Source organism: Coloeus monedula, assembly GCF_965178545.1.
Source record: "Coloeus monedula genome assembly, contig: HAP1_SCAFFOLD_427, whole genome shotgun sequence".
NCBI lineage: Eukaryota > Metazoa > Chordata > Aves > Passeriformes > Corvidae > Coloeus > Coloeus monedula.
Genome location: NW_028120532.1, coordinates 91,091 through 99,693, shown reverse-complemented (window position 1 = coordinate 99,693; position 8,603 = coordinate 91,091). Strand labels below are relative to the sequence as shown.

The 8,603-nt window shown below is 57.4% G+C and overlaps 1 pseudogene across 1 annotated transcript; it reads right to left on the bottom strand.

Moving 5' to 3' along the window:
• Positions 1-616: 616 nt before the first annotated feature.
• On the bottom strand, positions 617-6,396 carry LOC309585808 (olfactory receptor 14J1-like; annotated as a pseudogene). The gene is made up of 2 exons: positions 5,435-6,396; positions 617-734 (listed from the first exon to the last, which is right to left on the bottom strand). The product of its transcript is annotated as an olfactory receptor 14J1-like (transcript).
• Between the last annotated feature and the right edge of the window lie 2,207 nt (positions 6,397-8,603).

Sequence of the window (8,603 nt, the reverse complement as noted above, 5' to 3'; positions counted from 1 at the left end):
CGCCTTCTCCTCCTCGTCCTCGTCCTCGTCCTCCTCCTCCTCTTCCTCCTCCATCTCTTCCTTCTTCTCCTCCTCCTCCTCCTCCTCCTCCTCCTCATCTTCGTCATCGTCGTCGTCATCATCCTCCATCTCCCTCTCCTCCTCGTCCTCCTCCTCCACCCCCTCCTTCTCCTCCACCTCTTCGTCCTCCTCCAACTCCTCCTCCCCCTCCCCCTCCTTCTCCCCCTTTCCTGTCCTCGTTCTCCGCCCCCTCCTCCTCCTCCTCCTCCTTCTCCTCCTACTTGTCCTCGTCCTTGTCTTCGTCCTCGTCGTATTCGTCGTCGTCCTTCTCTTCTCCTCCTTCTCCTCCTGCTCCTGCTCCTCCTCCTCCTCCTCCTACCTGTCCTCGTCCTCGTCCTCATCCTCCTCCTCCTCCTCCCCTTCTTCCTCCTCCTCCTCCTTCTCCTCCTCCTCCTCCTCCTCCTCCTCTTCCTGCTCCTTCTCCTCCTCCTCCTTGTCCGTCTACTTGTCCTCGTCTTTGTCATCATCGTCGTCGTCGTCGTCCTCCTCCTCCTCCCCCTCCTGCCCCTCCTTGTCCTCCTCCCCTCCTCCCCCCCGTCAGCCTCCTCCTCCTCACCCTCATACTCTTTGTCCTCGTCCTGCTCCCCCTCCTCTTCCTCATCCTCCTCATCCTCTTCATTTTCCTCCTTGTTCCACTCCACCTCGTCCTCGTCCTTGTCCTTCTCCTCGTCCTCCTCCTCATCAAATGAGAAAAATCACCTCAGGTACCTGATTGGGGCTGTCTTGAGATCCCAGCTGGGATATAAAGCGCCTTAAACCAGAGATGGAAAGATTCTGGGAGCTTCCAGGAGGAGTCCCCAGTGCCCCTCGGACCAGAGAGCTGTTTGCAATCGCAGGGGTAGAAAAGGCAGGATGGGCATTCTGTGGGCGAGCCTCTGGCACCCAGCCACGCTCCCAGCGCTGCCCCTTTTGCTTTGCCATTTTTGTTGAGTTCTCAGTACATTTTAAGAACTCATTTCCATATCGGATCTGGGTCGTTTAGAACAGCTCCAGGGGCCCCGCAGTGTCACAGTGCTCCCTGCGCACCCTGAGGCCCCACATCAGCCAGCCCAGGCCATTGCCACGCTCCCAGTCACTCCCAGCATGATCCCAGTGACTCCCAGTCTCTCTCAGCATATTCCAGTTGCCCCCAGCATGCTCCTCGTCACTGCCACTTCCTCTCAGTTGCTTCCAGCATGATTCCGGTTGCCCACAGCCACTCCCAGTCACCCTCAATGATGGCCCAGTTGCTCCCGGTATATCCCAGTTGCCCCCAACGTGGTCCAAATTGCCCCCAGCATGCTCCTTGTCACTTCCAGTATGATCCAAATCACCCTCAGTGTGATCCTAGTTACCTCCAGCATAGTTCCAGTTGCTCCCACTTGCCCCTAGTACAGTCCCAGTCACTGCAAGTATGACCTCAGTGGCCCCCAGCACAGACACAGTCACTCCCAGTTGCTCCCAGTTTCTCCCAGCATGCTCATTCCCAGTCACCCCAGTTGCCCCAGCATGGTTCCAGTTGCCCCCAGCATGATCTCATTCATTCCTTGTATATCCCAGTTGCCTCCAGCACACACCCATCATTCCCAGTTGCTCCCAGTAGCTCCCAGTAGCCCTCAGTGCGGTCCCAGTGGCTCCCAGTATTTCCATGTCCGTGCTCCCAGCGCTGCTCCCAGCCCTGATCCGTGGGGATGGCAATGTCCCGCTCCCTTCCCGGGGCAGGCTCACACCTGAGCCAGGTGTGCAGGGCAGGACCTTGCCCCGAGCCCAAGCCCTGTCCCCCCTGCAGGATCTGCTTCCCATCGGCCTCTTCCTCCTGCGGCCCCAGGCCCAGCTCGGTGCTGAACGAAGGGCGCTGGGCCGGGGTCATCCCCCGGCGGGGGCTGCGCACCCCCTCTGCCCCCTCCCCAAATTCCCTCCCGGGGCAGCAGGGGCTGGCTCAGGAGCCCTGAGGCTCCTGGGGCTCTGTGCTTTCCTTCCTAAGGAAAAGAACCGTCCTTCTCCTCCAGGCATCCATGGCCAAAACTGAGATTCTACCTCCCAAATTCTGTCTATCCAAGGATTGCTCCCAGACAAAAGCTGCCATGAGAAACAGGTCTGGCTGCCCTCGCCCATGGTGGCCACCTCTCATCTTCTTCCAAAACACCTGGACTTTGTGCTTTTCTTTCATGTGGAAAAACCCATCCTTCTCAGCTGTTGCTATGAGCCAGCCCACTGCTGGGCTGGGGCAGCGAGATGCCGATCAGCCCCGGACCCTGCCGTGGATCGAATTTCCCCGGGACACAGACTTGCAGGGTGGGTCGATGGGCGGCTCAGAAGCTTAAGCCGCATCCGCACGGGGCTGCGCCCGGCTCCAAACTGCCTTTCCCTGTTCGGGAGAATTCCCTCTTACTCGGTTGTTCACTGGTTCTTTGTTGTATCTCCCAGTGGTTCTTGTTGAATTGTATCCTCCCCCCGGGCTTGTAACTCATTGGTTGTTTTCCCCTTTCCCCGCGGTTTTCAAACCCCCTCTAAAACTGAGGGAAAAGCCTCTTGGCGGGATCCCGGATTAAGATCATTGCCATGTTCTGGTTGCTAAACTTCTGACAATAAACCTGTTGGAAGCCAGACCAGAACCCTCTCTCTCTTCCTTTATCTCCGAACTAACGTGAGCCGATATCATCAGCTCCTGCCGTGTCTCCTCTGCAAAGGAGCCAGCGAGCTCAGCCAGCAGCACTTTTCCTGATGCCAAAGTCGCTTCTGCGACGCACAGAAGTAACGCAGCTGGAGTCTCTCTGACCGAGGGCACGCCAGAGCTCGTGCAGCGAGCACAGAACTGCCTTACTCGACAAGGTGCCCATGGCCAAAACTGGGATTCCACCTCCCAAATTCCCAATATCCAAGGGCTGCTCCCAGACAAACCTGGCAGGACAGACAGATGTGGCCGGCCTTGGCCTCTGGTGGCCGTGTCTCATCTGCCCCTGAAACCCTGGGGCTCGGTGCTGCCCTTCCTCTGGAGACCACTGTGACCCTGCGTGGCCTCGTGGAACCCAGGGGCCGTTGTGACCCTGCAGGGCTGGTGGCACCAAGGGGACCATTGTGACCCTGTGGCGTTCCATGGAACCAAGGGGCTACTGTGGCACTGCTGGGCCCAAAGAACCGAGGGGCCTTTGTGACCCTGCAGGGCCCACGGAGCCAAGGGAACGTGGAACAGCTCTGGCTGCCTTGGGCTCCTGGGGCCGCCTGGCAGCTCCGGCTGACCTTGGCATGGCCAGAGCTGCTTCTCACCTGCCCTGGAGCGCTGGGGCTCCGTGCTTTCCTTCCTGTGTGTGTTGGTTTGGCACGGCCTGGGTTTTGGTAGCGGGGGGGCCACAGAGGTGGCTTCTGTGAGAAGCTGCTGGAAGCTTCCACCATGTCTGGCAGAGCCGATCCCCGATGGCTCCAAAGATGGACATGGCACTGGCCAAGGCTGGGCCACTGAGAGAGGCTGGTAATGCCTCTGTGATAGCAGATTTCAGAAGGAAATGAAAACAAAGTGGGACACAGTGTTTTTGTAGTCAGAGAAGAGGAGGAGGGGAGAACGTGTGAGGGAAACAACAGGGAGACACCAAGGGCAGTGGAGAAGGAGGGGGAGGAGGTGCTCGAGGAGCCAGAGCCGAGATTCCTCTGCAGGCTGTGGTGAGACCATGGGGGAGCAGCTGTGCCCCTGCAGCCCTGGGGATCCATGGGGGATGCAGAGATCCACCCGCAGCCCCTGGGGATCCCCGGGGGATGCAGAGATCCACCCGCAGCCCTGGGGATCCCCGGGGGATGCAGAGATCCACCCGCAGCCCTGGGGATCCCCGGGGGATGCAGAGATCCACCCGCAGCCCTGGGGGAGGTGCCCACGCCGGAGCGGGCGGATGCCTGCAGGAGGCTGGGATCCAGGGGCAGAGCCGGTGCAGAGGGGCCCTGCTCCCAGGCTGGAGCAGCCTGGCCTTGAAGAACTGACCCCATGGAAGAGTGACCCACGCCACAGCAGTTTTGGGGGGGCTGCTGCTGACAGATTGGACCCACGTCAGAGACGCTCACGGAGAACTGTCTCCCGTGGGAAGGGACCCCACGGTCTCACAGGGGAACAACTCCTCTCCCTGAGCAGCGGGAGAAGCCACAGGAGATGAACTGACCACAATCCCCATTCCCTGTCTCCTGCGCCATCGGTGGGAAGGATGGAGGGGAGGGGGAAGGTGTTTTGAAAGCTCTTCTTTCACTTCTCATTATCCTGCTCTGATTTTGTTTTTAATAAATTCACTTGATATCTGTGAGTTGAGCCTGTTTTGCCCGGGACAGTGTTGGATGAGGGATCTCTCCTGGTCCTTATCTCAACCCACGAACCCTTTGTTATATTTTCTCTCTCCAGCTGTGGACAGGAGTGAGAGAGCAGCTTTGGTGGGTGCCTGGAGTCCAGGCAGCATCAATGCACTACAGACCTGAACAAAAACTCCCTGGGCAATGATTCCCCTGGGATCTAAAGCCCCCACCCCTGACACGACAGCCCCGTCCCACAGAAATGTCAGCCACTGAGCCTCTCGCTTCTCCACGGCTTCACTGCTTTGGTGCCCAGTGGTTGCCACGGGGCCACCATGGCCCCTCTGAGCTGGGTTTGGGTGGGGTTTTGGTGGGTCTGCAGTCCCTGTTGTAATGTGGTTGTTCCAGTGCACAGATCATGATCTCTGGGCTGGCCACTCTGGGGATTTATTTTAGGTCACGTTTAAGCTGCAGCTTTGTCCATTCTGTTATTCATGTTCAGGTTGGCAGCTCCAGGACTCGCTGTGATCCACCTGTGACTCACATGCCAGGGCCATAAAATTCTGAAAAACTTCACTCATCAGCCCAGCAATTCCAGCCACTGCTGTCTACTTTTAAATAACACAAATCTGTCAACCCCTCCTGTGCTCACAGGAGCACCACAGAGCAGGAGAGCAGCGCAGCAGCCAGAGCTGAGGACTCCCACAAGGACAGAAGGACAGCATGGAAGGATAAACAGAGCAGCTCTGAAAGCACCGAGGGCTGCTGCTCCCTGGCCCTGTTGCTGTGCTGGGACTCATCTTCTCTCCCCCTCTGCACACAGGCACTGCCCTGCCAGATTCAGATGAGGTTTCAAAGGAAGCATTTTTGACCAACAAGTTGCTGCAGGATCCTTTATTTTGCTACAGTGCAGAGAGGAGGTGATTCCTCATTTCCATTGTCTCTGGGTAAAATTTGAGGTGCAAGCAGTGAATTCTAAATAGGATGAATGATCCCAGTAATGGGATGATGATGGGATAAATAAAGTTTCCTTGAGCACAACACTATCACAAAATGAAAAAGGAAACCCTGCACACACACAGCCACTATGAAAAACTTGAGCAGACAGGCTGGGCCTGCACTGAGTTACACTGCAGCTGTGGAGAACAAAACCGGCACTCCATTGCTGCTGAAAAGATCCAGTCATCATTTTCCTCAGGGCATCCCTGAGCTCCTGGTTCCTCAGGCTGTAGATGAGGGGGTTCAGGGCTGGAGGCACCACCGAGTACAGAACTGACAGGGCCACATCCAGGGATGGGGACGAGATGGAGGGGGGCTTCAGGTGAGCAAATGCTGAAGTGCTGAGGAACAGGGAGAGCACGGCCAGGTGAGGGAGGCACGTGGAAAAGGCTTTGTGCCAGCCCTGCTCAGAGAGGATCCTCAGCACAGCCCTGAAGATCTGCACATAGGAGAAAACAATGAACACAAAACAGCCAAAGAGCAAATAGACACTGACAGTGATGAGGCCAAGTTCCCTGAGGTGGGATTTGGAGCAGGAGAGCTTGAGGATGTGTGGGATTTCACAGCAGAACTGGCCCAGGGCATTGCCCTGGCACAGGGGCAGGGAAAATGTATTGGCCATGTGCATGAGAGCGTAGAGAAAGGCACTGGCCCAGGCAGCTGCTGCCATGTGGGCACAAGCTCTGCTGCCCAGGAGGGTCCCGTAGTGCAGGGCTTTGCAGATGGACACGTAGTGGTCGTAGCACATGATGGTGAGGAGGAAACCTCTACTCCCATGAAGAAGACAAACAGAAACACCTGAGCAGCACATGCTGAGTAGGAGATGTGCCTGGTGCCCCAAAGGGAATTGTGCATGGCCTTGGGGACAGTGGTGCAGATGGAGCCCAGGTCGGTGAGGGCCAGGTTGAGCAGGAAGAAGAACATGGGGCTGTGCAGGTGCTGGCCGCAGGCTCCGGCGCTGATGATGAGGCCGTTGCCCAGGAGGGCAGCCAGGGAGATGCCCAGGAAGAGGCAGAAGTGCAGGAGCTGCAGCTGCTGCGTGTCTGCCAATGCCAGCAGGAGGAAGGGGCTGATGGAGCTGCTGTTGGACATTGGCTGTGTCCGGGCATTGGGTTCTGCCACAGAGAAAAAGACAGTGACGAGTTAGAGGAGATCTGTAAGCACAATCAAAGCCATTTCCTGTACACCCTCCCCTGGAACATACACAGACACCCTTTTGTGCTTAAGAGTTCTGAGGTTTTTGTTTTTAAGCTCCCCCCATATCTCTCCTGGTATTCTTGGATATCAGAAATCCTCAGCATTTCTGCTGCTCTCAGGGAGAACAGAGCAACTTTTGCGAGGCAAGATGATGAGTGGACACTCAGAGGAGGTTCTCTGTCATTCTGACCTGTTCAGAGCTTCTCTGGGCTTTCACTTTTCTCAAATGCAGAATGTTCACCCTCCCATGTTTCCCTTAAAGATCACCAGGTGCTGCTGGGAGCAGATGGATCCACCACAGACCCCCAAATGTCCGTCCCTCTCTCAAGGTCTCAGCACCACATTCGTAGCCGAGGACACCCCTGGCTCATTTCACCAACCCGACAGCATTTTCACACTTGTAGCATCTCTGCTTTTCTCCTCTATCTGGGCCTTTCAGATAACACAAAGATGCTCCAGGACACGTTTGCATCCTGGAGGAAACTCCCAGCTTAGAAGGAAACCTCGGGGAGAGAGCCAAGAGTCCCAGAGCTGGCACTGGACGAAGGGAGATTGAGCTGCTGCCCTGGCTGCACTGACAGCCCTGCCCACAGCCGGGCACTGGGGCCAGCGTCACCCTGAGCCAGCTGTGCCCCCTCCCAGAGCCCCCAGGGCCGGGCAGCTGCTCCCAGCCCTGTGCTCTGCAGAGGGAACTGGGCCCGGGGCTGCAGAGCTGCCCCACGGCTCTGCTGCAGCTCTGCCTGCCCAGGAGGGGCTTCACGCCTTGGACCCCCGGCCCTGAGGGCAGAGGCTTGGCTGGGGGGCACAGGAGGGAGGGGGCTTCTTCAGAGGGAGGGGCTGCACTGGAGGGGATCCTGTGGGGATCTCTAAACTCTCCCTGACACATTGCTGGCTTTGTTTTCTCTCCTTCCCTGATCTCATCTCTGCTTCCTGGGGATTTTCCTCCTGGAGCTGTTTCCCTGTGCCTGATCTCTCCCTGCCAGCACTCACGGACTCCAAATCTCTGTGCACTCTCCTTGGCCCTACAGAAACCTGCCTATGTGCAGGACACTGGCTGGGACAGGTTCTGTTTGCAGCTTGGAGAAAGGACAGCTCAGACTGAGCCTGAAGGGTCCAGCCAAGGTGATGCTGGTGCTGTCCATGGGCACAGGAGTGGCTGAAAGCACAGGAGGGATCTCCTGTGCACCTGCTGATCACTTAAAAGGAACAGTTTGGATGTCCCAGGGACCTGACAAAATTCATAATACCTTTAATATTTATCCTCCCTCCCCACCATTCTCCAGTGGTAGGAAACTGAAAACAAAGTCTCAGGAAATTTCCTTATTTCTATCAAAATCCTTGTATTGGAAATAAGCTGGGAGTGATCAGAGACCCTCAGCCCGTCAGAGGCTCATGAGCATTTCACCTCCCCTGCACTCGAGATGCTCTGAGTTGTACTCACAGAATCCGTAGGCACGGGGATGCTGCAGCTTTAGGAGATCCCTCCAGGAGCTGCAGCTGCCGTGTCCTGCAGCCAGAGGCTTCCTGTGCCAGGGGCTGGGAGTGATTCTCCCGCAGTCACTTCCCAGCCCCTTCCCAGCCGCGGCTGAGTTTAAGCCCTGTGTGCCTCTGTGCTGTGCTCGGGCTGGCTGCAGGCAGTGCCCCAGCCCTGCTGGGCTGTGCCCAGGAGCTGCCGCTTGCCAGGAGCTGCCTCTGTGCCAGGAGCCCGGCCCAGCTCAGCAGCACCCACACAGCGCAAGGACTGGAATGAACCTCTCGGGCCTTGGTGCTGAGGCCCTGAACATCAGTCCCTGACAGGGACTGGCACAAACCTCTCAAGGATTCCAGTCAGAATCAAACTTCAAAGTTTCTGGAAGTTTTCATGGGTCCCAGTGAGGGACATGACTGAGAAAGTGTCCCCAGGCTCCAGTCAGAGCAGAGAACTGGAGGCAGGGATGACAGGGGGGACAAAGAGAAGCCAAGTCTTGGTGCCCTGGGGCACAGCAGCATCTGGGCCACCAAGGGCTGGGAGGAGACACCTAGTCCTGAGGCCCTGGGGCCTCCTGGCACAGCCCCAGCAAGGCTGGGCACTGTCAGCCCCTTGTCCTGCCCTCAGCATCCCC